The sequence below is a fragment of the Triticum aestivum genome, chromosome 5D, assembly GCF_018294505.1.
Source record: "Triticum aestivum cultivar Chinese Spring chromosome 5D, IWGSC CS RefSeq v2.1, whole genome shotgun sequence".
Classification (NCBI taxonomy): domain Eukaryota; kingdom Viridiplantae; phylum Streptophyta; class Magnoliopsida; order Poales; family Poaceae; genus Triticum; species Triticum aestivum.
In genome coordinates this window covers 123,735,573-123,753,052 of record NC_057808.1, presented here as the reverse complement: position 1 = coordinate 123,753,052, position 17,480 = coordinate 123,735,573, and positions in this window count along the sequence as shown.

The following is a 17,480-nucleotide window of genomic DNA, read 5'->3' as shown; positions in this document are numbered from 1 at the left end:
TATAAAAGCGTATGATTACGTGTGGACGTGATGGTGGAAGGGAACTTGAGAATTAGAAAGGTGGAGATAGTGGGTGAAGAAGTATGTCTCATTATCATCAGAATATGAATATGCTTGTGTCGGCGTTTTGGGAACGGGGTTCCCAGACTTGCCTGCCTGCGGCCCACAGCGTGGCTGAGCTAGGCATTCAAGACCCTCGCGAGGGGCCAAGCCTCGCGAGGCGGACGACGCAAGACCACCTCAGGAGCGGCCTCACCAGGCGGGCTCACGAGGGGCGGAGAGATCAAGGCAAGGCAAACCTCACGAGGTCCTCGTGACGTGAGCCATGATGATCGAGACCAGGCGGGCGCCAGCGTGCACAGCGTCCTTGTTTCCTCTTTGATGCTAAAGGGGCAAGGCGCAGGCGCAGAGTACCGAGGCATCAAGCAAAGGTTTCCATATCGGTGCAACGAGACCAAGACCAGCAGGACGGCAAGACGGAGGTCACCATGGAGCCTAGGAGGGCGTCACCACCAGAGCCTTTTGCAGACGAAGACTACTTTTGTCAGGATAAGCTGTACTATCTGTCCCCTTTCAAATTGGCTGTTGTTGGCTCCCTTCCCGCTCAATATTTGGGAAGAGGACCAGGGCCTCTATAAATAATACTAGCCACTACAGTAGGAGGCATCGAGTCCTCACCCGCACAAGTTCGCCAAGCACAAGAACACCTCAACCTCAGGAGGTTGTTCTTCCCCTTGTACTGTTCATCATCGGCCCAAGAGGCAATCCACCATCACCACACTGGAGTAGGGTATTACACCACAACGGTGGTCCGAATCAGTATAAATCTTGTGTCCCCTGTGTTGTGAATTCGTCTAGTTCGTTCTTGAGATCTTAGCTAGTTAGGACGTGGATCGGTGGGGAGGAAACCTTCGTGCGCACCCCAGTGTTCGAACCTTGAGGGTTTTGCCGGAACCCGTGATCCGACATTTGGCGCGCCAGGTAGGGGTGCGTCGGAGCCTCTTCCCCGCTGACGCTCCGCGGTCCCGATGTCCGGCGACTTGAGGGCCGACATCGACCGCTGGGCAGCCTGGCCCGTCCGGGCAGCGCCACCTGCCCATGAAGACCTCAACCCCGCGCTTCAGGCGGCACGAGCGCCACCTAAAGTTGCTGGGCGCGGGCGGCGCAGCCATGCGCCGTCCACTCTCACTCCACGACAAGCGCGAGCCGCTGCATGAGCCGCAAGCCACGCTGCAGCAACGGCGCCACACACCTGGCGGGAGCAGGCGAACATGCGGGCATCACGCATGGTGGCGCGAGAGTTGCTGCGGTGCCAACTGATGGAGAGCGGCCGGGATGCACTGCTGGAACGCGTCGCTGAGCTGCTGGATGCGGCGGCGTCGGGAGCGCCGCCCTTCTGCTATCAGCTTCCTCCTCGGGCCGCTACTGGATCTCACGGCGGGCCTCGCCGCAACCACGCGCCCTCGGGTGTGCCTGGGGGCTTCATCGACACCGGGACGGCCGGCGGCGCCGGGGGCCCCGTTGCCCCCACGCCGCCTTCGATGAGCATGGGCACGAGCGTTGCCTCCCATGGTCCCAACGAGACGTCGCACTATCCTCAGGACGCCACGCTGGGCTGGGCAACATGGAGTGTGGGGCACTACGGCGAGGTGTTTGGGGTAACAGCCCCGAAAGCCTACGTGCCCCGCATGATGGACCAAGAGTACACGCCGGAAGACGACTGGCTCGTTCCTCGGAGAAGGTTGGGAAGAAGAGGCGCTAGGAGTTGAGGCCTTCCAGGAGCCGACGGGGAACCACGACGACCGCGCCTGCAACAACAACTACAGGGTACCGTTAATCTCTCAGGAGCAGGCTTATGCTAATCATGGGCTGCAAGTGAATCAGGTCACAACGTCGACCGACGACCCCGGCGCAGCAGCCCTCCTTCCGCCAGGGGAAGCACGCTGGGGGCTGCATGGAGGGAGCCAGGAGCAAGGCCCCTTCCCACGGCGCGCGAAGCCAGGTGTCACCCGGAGGTAGGCCCTCTGCCGGGGAGGCGCCGGCGAGCCTTCCCCCGGCAGAGGACCCGTGGTCGCCGAGGGCACCGCTGGCGTCCCCTTTCCTCCCTTTGTGTCGTCCTGGCTGCCGGTCGGCTCAAAGGTGGTCGAGGGTGGCGCAAGGCGGGGCCCTCGCTTGGCAATATGAAGCAAGGCCGGTACCTGTGAAGAAGGCCCAGTGCCTGTGAAGATCGTCGCCCGTGACACTCTCACGTAATAATGAGTGGGGTTGTACACGCCCCGGAGTCTCCGGAGAGCCGCCCTCGGGCCTCGGGGGCTCCCTCCCACACCTAGTGGCAGCACTTGGCTCCACGCTGGTGAGAAGACCAGAAGACTAGACTAGGCGTCGGACGCGGCCATTTGCTTTGGATCTCTTTTCTGTAACCTTGTTTTCTGGATTTGGATTTAAGTTGAAGTTGAATTTTCGTTGATGCACACGGGGGGTGCCTTTTCTCGTTCGAGCGATTTCTTGCCATCTGGTTCTTGCCTTGTTCTGAAGCTCACGCTCGCTGCCTCCCCCTCGCGGGCCCCTCGCGAGCAGGGCTAGGCGCGGCACGCGCACCGCGGGCGCCGGTCGGCGCTAGGTCCTCGCGAGGCCCTCTCGGGCGGATCAGCAGACCCTTCAGGAGCTCCGCGGCAACTCTCGACCTTACAATCCGATTCGGAACCCGCCTTGGCTAAGGTAAGCCGCAGCAGCAAAACCTGCCGCCAGACTCATGTGTCCACGAAGGCGCACACTCGGCTTGGCATAGAAGAGTAAAAATTGTGATTTGTTTACATGAGGGGCTCCCCCTCTCAAAATGCTCTCACAATCTTTAGGGGCCACGTCCAAGTTTTTGCATACAGGGTAAAACAGTAAGGGAACAAGGGATCAGCCAGGTCGCTCGCCGCGTCGTCCACGTCGTCTTCAGACGCGCCGCTGGCGTCGCTGTCGCCGTTGTTGGCGTCGCCTCCACCTTCACCAACGCCGGCATCACCATCGTCAACCACGTCGCCTTCGTCTGCAGCGACCACCACCGCGTCGTCTTCAGAAGCGAAGGCTCTGACCAGCGCATCCACGTTGTCCTCCACCCACCGCGCCAGGTCGCCATGGATGGCCTGCGGTACGGGGGCAATGGCGGTGTCGAAGTCGAAGTCGGGGAAGGTGTTCCGAAGATGGCTGAAGACACGGGAGAACGCGCGCCCGAGCAGGCCCCGACTCCTTTCTTCCACGAGCTGGCGAGCTCTATTGGACCGAGCTTCCAGGCGCGTCACCACGTCAGCAAAGAAGCGCAGATGACTGGCGTAGTCATTCGAGTGTGGGTGCGGAGCATTCTCGTCGTAGACATAGCCCAACACCACGTTGGCCCTGACCCTGAGGTCCTGGAGCATGGGGGCGTCCTCACGCTCCAGCGTCCGCCGCTGAAGCACTTCCTCCCGACTCTGCCGTGCAACGGACTCGGCGTCATCAACCCGCTTCTGAAGAGAGAGCAGCTCGGCACGGGCGAAGGCCAATTCCACCTGCGCTGTGACTAGGGTGGCTGTCGTAGCTTCCTCGCGCCTCTTGATAACCCACAAGTATAGGGGATCGCAACAGTTTTCGAGGGTAGAGTATTCAACCCAAATTTATTGATTCGACACAAGGGGAGCCAAAGAATATTCTCAAGTATTAGCAGTTGAGTTGTCAATTCAACCACACCTGGATAACTTAGTATCTGCAGCAAAGTATTTAGTAGCAAAGTAATATGGAAGTAACGGTAACGGTAGCAAAATTAATATTTTTGGGTTTTGTAGTGATTGTAACAGTAGCAACAGAAAAGTAAATAAGCGAAGAACAATATGTGAAAAGCTCGTAGGCATTGGATCGGTGATGGAGAATTATGCCGGATGCGGTTCATCATGTAACAGTCATAACATAGGGTGACACAGAACTAGCTCCAATTCATCAATGTAATGTAGGCATGTATTCCAAATATAGTCATACGTGCTTATGGAAAAGAACTTGCATGCCATCTTTTGTCCTACCCTCCCGTGGCAGCGGGGTCCTAGTGGAAACTAAGGGATATTAAGGCCTTCATAGAGTACCAGACCAAAGCATTAACATATAGTGAATACATGAACTCCTCAAACTACGGTCATCACCGGGAGTGGTCCCGATTATTGTCACTTCGGGGTTGCCGGATCATAACACATAGTAGCTGACTATAGACTTGCAAGATAGGATCAAGAACTCACATATATTCATGAAAACATAATAGGTTCAGATCTGAAATCATGGCACTCGGGCCCTAGTGACAAGCATTAAGCATAGCAAAGTCATAGCAACATCAATCTCAGAACATAGTGGATACTAGGGATCAAACCCTAACAAAACTAACTCGATTACATGATAAATCTCATCCAACCCATCACCGTCCAGCCGATGGAATTACTCACGCACGGGGGTCAGCATCATGAAATTGGTGACGGAGGATGGTTGATGATGACGGCGGCGACGGATTCCCATCTTCGGAGCCCCGAACGGACTCCAGATCAGCCCTCCCGAGAGGTTTTAGGTCTTGGCGGCGGCTCCGTATCGTAAAACGCGATGAATCCTTCTCTCTGATTTTTTTCTCCTCGAACACGAATATATGGAGTTGGAGTTCAGGTCGGTGGAGCGTCAGAGGGCCCACGAGGCAGGGGGCGCGCCCTCCACCCTCGTGGACAGGTGGAGGCCCCCCTGACGTGGATTCTTTTTCCAGTATTTTTAATATTTTCCAAAAATATGTTCCGTGGAGTTTCAGGTCATTCCGAGAACTTTTGTTTCTGCACATAAATAACAACATGGCAATTCTGCTGAAAACAGCGTCAGTCCGGGTTAGTTCCATTCAAATCATGCAAGTTAGAGTCCAAAACAAGGGCAAAAGTGTTTGGAAAAGTAGATATGACGGAGACGTATCAACTCCCCCAAGCTTAAACCTTTGCTTGTCCTCAAGCAATTCCGTTGACAAACTGAAAGTGATAAAGAAAAACTTTTACAAACTCTGTTTGCTCTTATTGTTGTAAATATGTAAAGCCAGCATTCAAGTTTTCAGCAAAGATTATAACTAACCACATTCGCAATAACACTTAGGTCTCATGTTTACTCATGTCAATGGCATAATCAACTAGCGAGCAATAATAATAAATCTCGAATGACAACACTTTCTCAAAACAATCATGATATGATATAACAAGATGGTATCTCGCTAGCCCTTTCTGAGACCACAAAACATAAATGCAGATCACCTTTAAAGATCAAGGACTGACTAAACATTGTAATTCATGGTAAAAGAGATCCAGTCATAGTCATACCCAATATAAATTAATAGTAATGAATGCAAATGACAGCAGCGCTCTCCAGCTAGTGCTTTTTAATAAGAGGGTGATGACTCAACATAAAAGTAAATAGATAGTCCCTTCGCAGAGGGAAGCGGGGATTTGTAGAGGTGCCAGAGCTCGATTTTAAAGCAGAGATAGATAATATTTTGAGCGGCATACTTTCATTGTCAACATAACAACCAAAAGATGGTGATATCTTCCATGCTACACACATTATAGGCGGTTCCCAAATAGAATGGTAAAGTTTATACTCCCCTTCCACCAACAAGCATCAATCCATGGCTTGCTCGAAACAACGAGTGCCTCCAACTAGCAACAGTCCCAGGGGGAGTTTTGTTTGCAATTATTTTGATTTAGTTTGCATAAAGCATGGGACTGGGCATCCCGGTGACCAACCATTTTCTCTTGAGTGAGGAGCGGAGTCCACTCCTCTTGAGAATAACCCGCCTAGCATGGAAGATACGGACAGCCCTAGTTGATACATGAGTTATTCGAGCATACAAAATAGAATTTCATTTGAAGGTTTGGAGTTTGGCACATACAAATTTACTTGGAGCGGCAGGTAGGTACCGCATATAGGAAGGTATAATGGACTCATATGGCATAACTTTGGGGTTTAAGGGATTGGATGCACAAGCAGTATTCCCGCTTAGTACAAGTGAAGGCTAGCAAAAGACTAGGAAGCGACCAACTAGAGAGCGACAACAGTCATGAACATGCATTAAAATTAATATACATTGAGTGCAAGCATGAGTACGATATAATCCACCATGAACATAAATATCGTGAAGGCTATATTGATTTGTTTCAACTACATGTGTGAACATGTGCCAAGTCGAGTCACTTAAATCATTCAAAGGAGGATACCACCCCATCATACCACATCACAACCATTTCAATAGCATGTTGGCACGCAAGGTAAACCATTATAACTCATAGCTAATCAAGCATGGCACGAGCAACTATAATCTCTAATTGTCATTGCAAACATGTTTATTCATAATAGGCTGAATCAGGAACGATGAACTAATCATATTTACAAAAACAAGAGAGGTCGAGTTCATACCAGCTTCTCTCATCTCAATCAGTCCATCATATATCGTCATAATTGCCTTTCACTTGCACGACCGAACGATGTGAATAATAATAATAGTGCACGTGCATTGGACTCAGCTGGAATCTGCGAGCATTCAATAAACAGGAGAAAACAAGACAATATGGGCTCTTGGTTAAATCAACAATAATGCATATAAGAGCCACTTCAATAATTTAATTATGGTCTTCTCCTATCGACCCCCAAAGAAAAGAAAAAAAATAAAACTATTTACACGGAAAGCTCCCAACAAGCAAAAGAAGAACGGAAAATCTTTTTGGGTTTTCTTTTATTTATTACTACAGCAAGAAAGTAAACTAACTAAAAGCTACAACTAATTTTTTTGTTTTTTGTAAGTTTTTCAAACACACAAGAAGAAAGCATGAAAAATAAAATAAACTAGCATGGATATTACAATGAAAAAGTATGAGCACCGACATCTAGCAATGAGTGTGTGAACATAAATGAAATGTCGGTGAGAAATACGTACTTCCCCAAGCTTAGGCTTTTGGCCTAAGTTGGTTTATTGCCACGGATGGCCTGGCGGATATCCATAGTTGTAGCCAGGGTCGTACTGAGATGCGGCGGCTATTGCCTCCTGGGCTGCAGCGTGGCGGCGAGCTTCCTCCGCCCTCCTTTCGTACTCATCTGCCTCCTCCCTGGTTATAAAATGTCTTCCTTTTGCTTTTCCTCCTCAAAGCTCACAAGATCAGCGTTATGCAAATATGCGTTAAATTCTTCCTTGATTCCCGCTCGATCCGTAAAGTCCTCTGAAGGCCATTCACAAGGCCGCACTGGAGCGTTCCTTGGTGGCTCATCGTCAGCATCACGCATTGCAAGCCTGGGTCCTTGCTTCCTTGAAGAACCACCTTGGTACATTTTCCTAAGCATATTTCTTCCTTTGAATTTTTTTTGAAATTTTTAGTAACTTCAAATAAAAGTGAACCAAGCTCAACAAAATTGATAGCAACTACTCCTACAAGTGCCTAGAGCCTATATCATGCATTAGAACTACTTAGAACCATATAAATTTGACATGCAAGCTCAAGAACATGGTCACCTAGGCAGCACAAATTTGCAATGAATAAAGCACTAGAACAAAAACTAATTGGACCAACGGAGGAGTCACATACCAAGGAACTGTTGGAAATATGCCCTAGAGGCAATAATAAATGGTTATTATTATATTTCTTTGTTCATGGTAATTGTCTATTGTTCATGCTATAATTGTGTTATCCGGAAATCAAAATACATGTGTGAATACATAGACCACAATGTGTCCCTAGTAAGCCTCTAGTTGACTAGCTCGTTGATCAACCGATAGTCATGGTTTCCTGACTATGTACATTGGATGTCGTTGATAACGGGATCACATCATTAGGAGAATGATGTGATGGACAAGACCCAATCCTAAGCATAGCATAAAAGATCATGTAGTTTCGTTTGCTAGAGCTTTTCCAATGTCAAGTATCTTTTCCTTAGACCATGAGATCGTGCAACTCCCGGATACCGTAGGAGTGCTTTGGGTGCACCAAACATCACAACGTAACTGGGTGACTATAAAGGTACACTACGGGTATCTCCGAAAGTGTCTGTTGGGTTGGCACGGATCGAGACTGGGATTTGTCACTCCGTGTGACGGAGAGGTATCTCTGGGCCCACTCGGTAATGCATCATCATAATGAGCTCAATGTGACTAAGGCGTTAGTCACGGGATCATGCATTGCGGTACGAGTAAAGAGACTTGCCGGTAACGAGATTGAACAAGGTATTGGGATACCGACGATCGAATCTCGGGCAAGTAACATACCGATTGACAAAGGGAATTGTATACGTGATTGATTGAATCCTCGACATCGTGGTTCATCCGATGAGATCATCGTGGAACATGTGGGAGCCAACATGGGTATCCAGATCCCGCTGTTGGTTATTGACCGGAGAGGCGTCTCGGTCATGTCTGCATGCCTCCCGAACCCGTAGGGTCTACACACTTAAGGTTCGGTGACGCTAGGGTTGAAGAGATATGAGTATGCGGAAACCCAAAAGTTGTTTGGAGTCCCGGATGAGATCCCGGACATCACGAGGAGTTCCGGAATGGTCCGGAGGTGAAGAATTATATATAGGAAGTCTAGTTTCGGCCACCGGGAAAGTTTCGGAGGTTATCGGTATTGTACCGGGACCACCGGAAGGGTTCCGGGGGTCCACCGGGTGGGGCCACCTGTCCCGGAGGGCCCCATGGGCTGAAGTGGGAAGGGAACCAGCCCATAGTGGGCTGGGGCGCCCCCCATGGGCCTCCCCCCTGTGCCTAGGGTTGGAAACCCTAGGGTGGGGGGGGGGCGCCCCACTTGCCTTGGGGGGCAAGGCACCCCCTTGGCCGCCGCCCCCCATCTAGATGGGACTTGGCCGGCGCCCCCCCTCCCAGGGGGCCTATATAAAGGGGGGAGGGAGGGCAGCAATATTACAGCCTTGGGCGCCTCCCTCCTCCCCTGCTACACCTCTCCCTCTCGCAGAAGCTCGGCGAAGCCCTGCCGAGACCCGCTACATCCACCACCACGCCGTCGTGCTGCTGGATCTCCATCAACCTCTCCTTCCCCCTTGCTGGATCAAGAAGGAGGAGACCTCGCTGCACCGTACGTGTGTTGAACGCGGAGGTGCCGTCCGTTCGGCACTCGGTCATCGGTGATTTGAATCACGGCGAGTACGGATCCGTCAACCTCGTTCATTGGAACGCTTCCGCTCGCGATCTACAAGGGTATGTAGATGCACTCCTTTCCCCTCGTTGCTAGTATACTCCATAGATGGATCTTGGTGAGCGTAGGAAAATTTTAAAATTATGCTACGATCCCCAACAGTGGCATCATGAGCCAGGCCTATGCGTAGTTACTATGCACGAGTAGAACACAAAGCAGTTGTGGGCGTTGATGTTGCCAATTCTTCTTGCCGCTACTAGTCTTGTCTTGTTTCGGCGGTATTGTAGGATGAAACGGCCCGGACCGACCTTACACGTACGCTTACGTGAGACAGGTTCCACCGACTGACATGCACTAGTTGCATAAGGTGGCTCGCGGGTGTCTGTCTCTCCTACTTTAGTCGGAACGGACTCGATGAAAAGGGTCCTTATGAAGGGTAAATAGAAATTGGCAAATCACGTTGTGGTTTTACGTAGGTAAGAAACGTTCTTGCTAGAAACCTATACAAGCCACGTAAAAACTTGCAATAACAATTAGAGGACGTCTAACTTGTTTTTGCAGCAAGTGCTATGTGATGTGATATGGCCAGAAGATGTGATGAATGATATATGTGATGTATGAGATTGATCATATTCTTGTAATAGGACTCACGACTTGCATGTCGATGAGTATGACAACCGGCAGGAGCCATAGGAGTTGTCTTTATTATTTTGTATGACCTGCGTGTCATTGAATAACGCCATGTAAATTACTTTACTTTGTTGCTAAACGCGTTAGCCATAGAAGTAGAAGTAATCATTGGCGTGACGACTTCATGAAGACACAATGATGGAGATCATGATGATGGAGATCATGGTGTCATGCCGGTGACGAAGATGATCATGGTGCCCCGAAGATGGAGATCAAAGGAGCATAATGATATTGGCCATATCATGTCACTATTTGATTGCATGTGATGTTTATCATGTTTTTGCATCTTATTTGTTTAGAACGACGGTAGTAAGTAAGATGATCCCTTATAATAATTTCAAGAAAGTGTTCACCCTAACTGTGCACCGTTGCGAAGGTTCGTTGTTTCGAAGCACCACGTGATGATCGGGTGTGATAGATTCTAACGTTCGAATACAACGGGTGTTGACGAGCCTAGCATGTACAGACATGGCCTCGGAACACACGCAATACACTTAGGTTGACTTGACGAGCCTAGCATGTACAGACATGGCCTCGGAACATGGAGGACCGAAAGGTTGAGCATGAGTCGTATAGAAGATACGATCAACATGGAGATGTTCACCGATCTTGACTAGTCCGTCTCATGTGATGATCGGACACGGCCTAGTTAACTCGGATCATGTTTCACTTAGATGACTAGAGGGGTGTCTATCTGAGTGGGAGTTCATTGAGTAATTTGATTAGATGAACTTAATTATCATGAACTTAGTCTAAAATCTTTACACTATGTCTTGTAGATCAAATGGCCCACGTTGTCCTCAATTTCAACGCGTTCCTAGAGAAAACCAAGCTGAAAGATGATGGCAGCAACTATACGGACTGGGTCCGGAACCTGAGGATCATCCTCATAGCAGCCAAGAAAGATTATGTCTTAGAAGCACCGCTAGGTGAAGCACTAATCCCAGAGAACCAAGACGTTATGAACGCTTGGCAGCAGCGTGCTGATGATTACTCCCTCGTTCAGTGCGGCATGCTTTACAGCTTAGAACCGGGTCTCCAAAAGCGTTTTGAGAAACATGGAGCATATGAGATGTTCGAGGAGCTGAAAATGGTTCTCCAAGCTCATGCCCGGGTCGAGAGATATGAAGTCTCCGACAAGTTCTTCAGCTGTAAAATGGAGGAGAATAGTTCTGTTAGTGAGCACATACTCAGAATGTCTGGGTTGCACAACCGCTTGTCTCAGCTGGGAGTTAATCTCGCGGATGACGCGGTCATTGACAGAATCCTCCAGTCGCTTCCACCAAGCTACAAGAGCTTTGTGATGAACTTCAATATGCAGGGGATGGAAAAGACCATTCCTGAGGTATATTCAATGCTGAAATCAGCGGAGGTGGAGATCAGAAAATAACATCAAGTGTTGATGGTGAATAAAACCACTAAGTTCAAGAAGGGCAAGGGTAAGAAGAACTTCAAGAAGGACGGCAAGGGAGTTGCCGCGCCCGGTAAGCCAGTTGCCGGGAAGAAGCCAAGGAATGGACCCAAGCCCGAGACTGAGTGTTTTTATTGCAAGGGAAGTGGTCACTGGAAGCGGAACTGCCCCAAATACTTAGCGGACAAGAAGGCCGGCAACACCAAAGGTATATGTGATATACATGTAATTGATGTGTACCTTACCAGTACTCGTAGTAGCTCCTGGGTATTTGATACCGGTGCGGTTGCTCATATTTGTAACTCAAAACAGGAACTACGGAATAAACGGAGACTGGCGAAGGATGAGGTGACGATTCGCGTCGGGAATGGTTCCAAGGTCGATGTGATCGCCGTCGGCACGCTACCTCTGCATCTACCTACAGGATTAGTTTTAAACCTCAATAATTGTTATTTAGTGCCAGCTTTGAGCATGAACATTGTATCTGGATCTCGTTTAATTGGAGATGGCTACTCATTTAAATCCGAGAATAATGGTTGTTCTATTTATATGAGAGATATGTTTTATGGTCATGCCCCGCCGGTTAATGGTTTATTCTTGATGAATCTCGAACGTGATGTTACACATATTCATAGTGTGAATACCAAAAGATGTAAAGTTGATAACGATAGTCCCACATACTTGTGGCACTGCCGCCTTGGTCACATTGGTGTCAAGCGCATGAAGAAGCTCCATGCAGATAGACTTTTGGAGTCTCTTGATTACGAATCATTTGACACGTGCGAACCATGCCTCATGGGTAAGATGACCAAGACTCCGTTCTCCAGAACAATGGAGCGAGCAACCAACTTATTGGAAATCATACATACCGATGTGTGCGGTCCAATGAGTGTTGAGGCTCGCGGAGGATATCGTTATGTTCTCACTCTCACTGATGACTTAAGTAGATATGGGTATGTCTACCTAATGAAACACAAGTCTGAAACCTTTGAAAAGTTCAAGGAATTTCAGAGTGAGGTTGAGAATCAACGTGACAGAAAAATAAAATTCTTACGATCAGATCGTGGTGGAGAATATTTAAGTCACGAGTTTGGTGCACACTTAAGGAAATGTGGAATCGTTTCACAACTCACGCCGCCTGGAACACCTCAGCGAAACGGTGTGTCCAAACGTCGTAATCGCACTCTATTGGATATGGTGCGATCTATGATGTCTCTTACCGATTTACCGCTCTCATTTTGGGGCTATGCTTTAGAGACTGCCACATTCACTTTAAATAGGGCTCCGTCGAAATCCGTTGAGACGACACCGTATGAATTATGGTTTGGGAAGAAACCTAAGCTGTCGTTTCTAAAAGTTTGGGGATGCGATGCTTATGTCAAGAAACTTCAACCTGAAAAGCTCGAACCCAAGTCGGAAAAATGCGTCTTCATAGGATACCCTAAGGAAACTATTGGGTATACCTTCTACCTCAGATCCGAAGGCAAGATCTTCGTTGCTAAAAACGGGTCCTTTCTGGAGAAGGAGTTTCTCTCGAAAGAATTGAGTGGGAGGAAAGTGGAACTTGATGAGGTGATAGTCACCCCTTCCGTACCGGAAAGTAGCGCAGCGCGGGAAAATGTTCCTGTGGTGCCTACACCGACTGGGGAGGAAGTTAATGATGATGATCATGAAGCTTCGGATCAAGTTACTACTGAACTTCGTAGGTCCACAAGGACACGTTCCGCACCAGAGTGGTACGGCAACCCTGTCCTAGAAATCATGTTGTTAGACAACGGTGAACCTTCGAACTATGAAGAAGCGATGGCGGGCCCGGATTCCGATAAATGGCTAGAAACCATGAAATCCGAGATAGGATCCATGTATGAAAATGAAGTATGGACTTTGACTGACTTGCCCGATGATCGGCGAGCTATAGAAAACAAATGGATCTTTAAGAAGAAGACGGACGCAGATGGTAATGTGACCATCTACAAAGCTCGACTTGTCGCTAAGGGTTATCGACAAGTTCAAGGGGTTGACTACGATGAGACTTTCTCACCCGTAGCGAAGCTGAAGTCCGTCTGAATCATGTTAGCAATTGCCGCATACTATGATTATGAGATATGGCAGATGGACGTCAAAACGGCATTCCTTAAGGAAGAGTTGTATATGATGCAGCCGGAAGGTTTTGTCGATCCTAAGAATGCTAACAAAGTATGCAAGCTCCAGCGCTCAATCTATGGGCTGGTGCAAGCATCTCGGAGTTGGAACATTCGCTTTGATGAGATGATCAAAGCGTTTGGGTTTACACAGACTTATGGAGAAGCCTGTGTTTACAAGAAAGTGAGTGGGTGCTCTGTAGCATTTCTCTTATTATATGTGGATGACATATTATTGATGGGAAATGATATAGAATTCTTGGAAAGTATAAAGGCCTATTTGAATAAGTGTTTTTCAATGAAGGACCTTGGAGAAGCTGCTTATATATTAGGCATCAAGATCTATAGAGATAGATCAAGACGCCTCATTGGTCTTTCACAGAGTACATACCTTGACAAGATATTGAAGAAGTTCAATATGGATCAGTCCAAGAAGGGGTTCTTGCCTGTATTGCAAGGTGTGCAATTGAGCACGGCTCAATGCCCGACCACGGCAGAAGATAGAGAAAAGATGAGTGTCATCCCCTATGCCTCGGCCATAGGGTCTATTATGTATGCCATGCTGTGTACCAGACCTGATGTAAACCTTGCCGTAAGTTTGGTAGGAAGGTACCAAAGTAATCCCGGCATGGAACACTGGACAGCGGTCAAGAATATCCTGAAGTACCTGAAGAGGACTAAGGATATGTTTCTTGTTTATGGAGGTGACGAAGAGCTCGTCGTAAAGGGTTACGTCGACACTAGCTTCGACACAGATCTGGATGACTCGAAGTCACAAACCGGATACGTGTATATTTTGAATGGAGGAGCAGTAAGCTGGTGCAGTTGCAAGCAAAGCGTCGTGGCGGGATCTACATGTGAAGCGGAGTACATGGTGGCCTCGGAGGCAGCACAGGAAGCAGTCTGGATGAAGGAGTTCATTACCGGCCTAGGGGTGATTCCCAATGCGTCGGGCCCGATGACTCTCTTCTGTGACAACACTGGAGCTATTGCCCTTGCGAAGGAGCCCAGGTTTCACAGGAAGACCAGGCATATCAAGCGTCGCTTCAACTCCATTCGTGAAAGTGTTCAAAATGGAGACATAGATATTTGTAAAGTACATACGGACCTGAATGTAGCAGATCCGTTGACTAAACCTCTCCCTAGAGCAAAACATGATCAACACCAGGATGCAATGGGTGTTCGATTCATCACAATGTAACTAGATTATTGACTCTAGTGCAAGTGGGAGACTGTTGGAAATATGCCCTAGAGGCAATAATAAATGGTTATTATTATATTTCTTTGTTCATGGTAATTGTCTATTGTTCATGCTATAATTGTGTTATCCGGAAATCATAATACATGTGTGAATACATAGACCACAACGTGTCCCTAGTAAGCCTCTAGTTGACTAGCTCGTTGATCAACCGATAGTCATGGTTTCCTGACTATGGACATTGGATGTCATTGATAACGGGATCACATCATTAGGAGAATGATGTGATGGACAAGACCCAATCCTAAGCATAGCATAAAAGATCGTGTAGTTTCGTTTGCTAGAGCTTTTCCAATGTCAAGTATCTTTTCCTTAGACCATGAGATCGTGCAACTCCCGGATACCGTAGGAGTGCTTTGGGTGCACCAAACGTCATAACATAGCTGGGTGACTATAAAGGTACACTACGGGTATCTCCGAAAGTGTCTGTTGGGTTGGCACGGATCGAGACTGGGATTTGTCACTCTCTGTGACGGAGAGGTATCTCTGGGCCCACTCGGTAATGCATCATCATAATGAGCTCAATGTGACTAAGGCGTTAGTCACGGGATCATGCATTGCGGTACGAATAAAGAGACTTGCCGGTAACGAGATTGAACAAGGTATTGGGACACCGACGATCGAATCTTGGGCAAGTAACATACCGATTGACAAAGGGAATTGTATACGGGATTGATTGAAACCTCGACATCGTGGTTCATCTGATGAGATCATCGTGGAACATGTGGGAGCCAACATGGGTATCCAGATCCCGCTGTTGGTTATTGACCGGAGAGGCGTATCGGTCATGTCTGCATGTCTCCCGAACCCGTAGGGTCTACACACTTAAGGTTCGGTGACGCTAGGGTTGAAGAGATATGAGTATGCGGAAACCCGAAAGTTGTTCGGAGTCCCGGATGTGATCCCGGACGTCACGAGGAGTTCCAGAATGGTCCGGAGGTGAAGAATTATATATAGGAAGTCCAGTTTCGGCCACCGGGAAAGTTTCGGGGGTTATCGGTATTGTACCGGGACCACCGGAAGGGTCCTGGGGGTCCACCGGGTGGGGCCACCTGTCCCGGAGGGCCCCATGGGCTGAAGTGGGAAGGGAACCAGCCCATAGTGGGCTGGGGCGCCCCCCATGGGCCTCCCCCCTGCGCCTAGGGTTGGAAACCCTAGGGTGGGGGGCGCCCCACTTGCCTTGGGGGGCAAGGCACCCCCTTGGCCGCCGCCCCCCCCATCTAGATGGGACTTGGCCGGCGCCCCCCCTCCCAGGGGGCCTATATAAAGGGGGGGAGGGAGGGCAGCAATATTACAGCCTTGGGCGCCTCCCTCCTCCCCTGCTACACCTCTCCCTCTCGCAGAAGCTCGGCGAAGCCCTGCCGAGACCCGCTACATCCACCACCACTCCGTCGTGCTGCTGGATCTCCATCAACCTCTCCTTCCCCCTTGCTGGATCAAGAAGGAGGAGACCTCGCTGCACCGTACGTGTGTTGAACGCGGAGGTGCCGTCCGTTCGGCACTCGATCATCGGTGATTTGAATCACGGCGAGTACGACTCCGTCAACCTCGTTCATTGGAACGCTTCCGCTCGCGATCTACAAGGGTATGTAGATGCACTCCTTTCCCCTCGTTGCTAGTATACTCCATAGATGGATCTTGGTGAGTGTAGGAAAATTTTAAAATTATGCTACGATGCCCAACAGGAACAATCCCCCCAAGCAGTTTTGTGAGAGGTGCTTTGAGCAAGGAGATCGAAAATCGCAGCAAAATGAGCTAGAACTCGTGCTTGAGCTGGATGGTGATTTTTTTGGGAGGAAGGAGAAGTGTGTGAGTGCAGGAATAAGTGGAGGGGAGCCACCATGAGCCCACGAGGCAGGGGGCGTGCCCTGGACCCTCGTGGTCAGGTGCTTGCTCCCCCTGCTGTGTTCTCAGTGCCAGATAATCTCAAATATTCCAGAAAAAATCATATTTTAATTTCAGGGCATTTGGAGAACTTTTATTTTCAGGGTATTTTTATATTGCACGGATAAATGAGAAAACTGACAGGAAAATACTATTTTTACTTTCTTCCAACTAAATAACAGAAAGTAGAGAGAGAGTACAGAAGGTTGTGCCTTCTAGTTTCATCCATCTCATGCTCATCAAAAGGAATCCACTAACAAGGTTGATCAAGTCTTGTTAACAAACTCATTCCGAATAACATGGAACCGGAGAAATTTCGAATAACACTATGTTACCTCAACGGGGATATGCACATCCCCAATAATAAGAATATCATATTTCTTTTTGACAGTCGGAAGAGGAAATTCAAAACCTCCAAAAATAATCGATGGAATTTTTCCAATAGAATTGATACTATGAACTTGAGGTTGTTTCCTCGGAAAGTGTACCATATGATCATTACCATTAACATGAAAAGTGACATTGCCTTTGTTGCAATCAATAACAGCCCCTGCAGTATTCAAAAAAGGTCTTCCAAGAATAATAGACATATTATCGTCCTCGGGAATATCAAGAATAACAAAGTCCGTTAAAATAGTAACGTTTGCAACTACAACAGGCACATCCTCACAAATACCGACAGGTATAGCAGTTGATTTATCGGCCATTTGCAAAGATATTTCAGTAGGTGTCAACTTATTCAAGTCAAGTCTACGATATAAAGAGAGAGGCATAACACTAACACCGGCTCCAAGATCACATAAAGCAGTTTTAACATAGTTTCTTTTAATGGAGCATGGTATAGTTGGTACTCCTGGATCTCCAAGTTTCTTAGGTATTCCACCCTTAAAAGTATAATTAGCAAGCATGGTAAATCTCAGCTTCCGGTATCTTTCTTT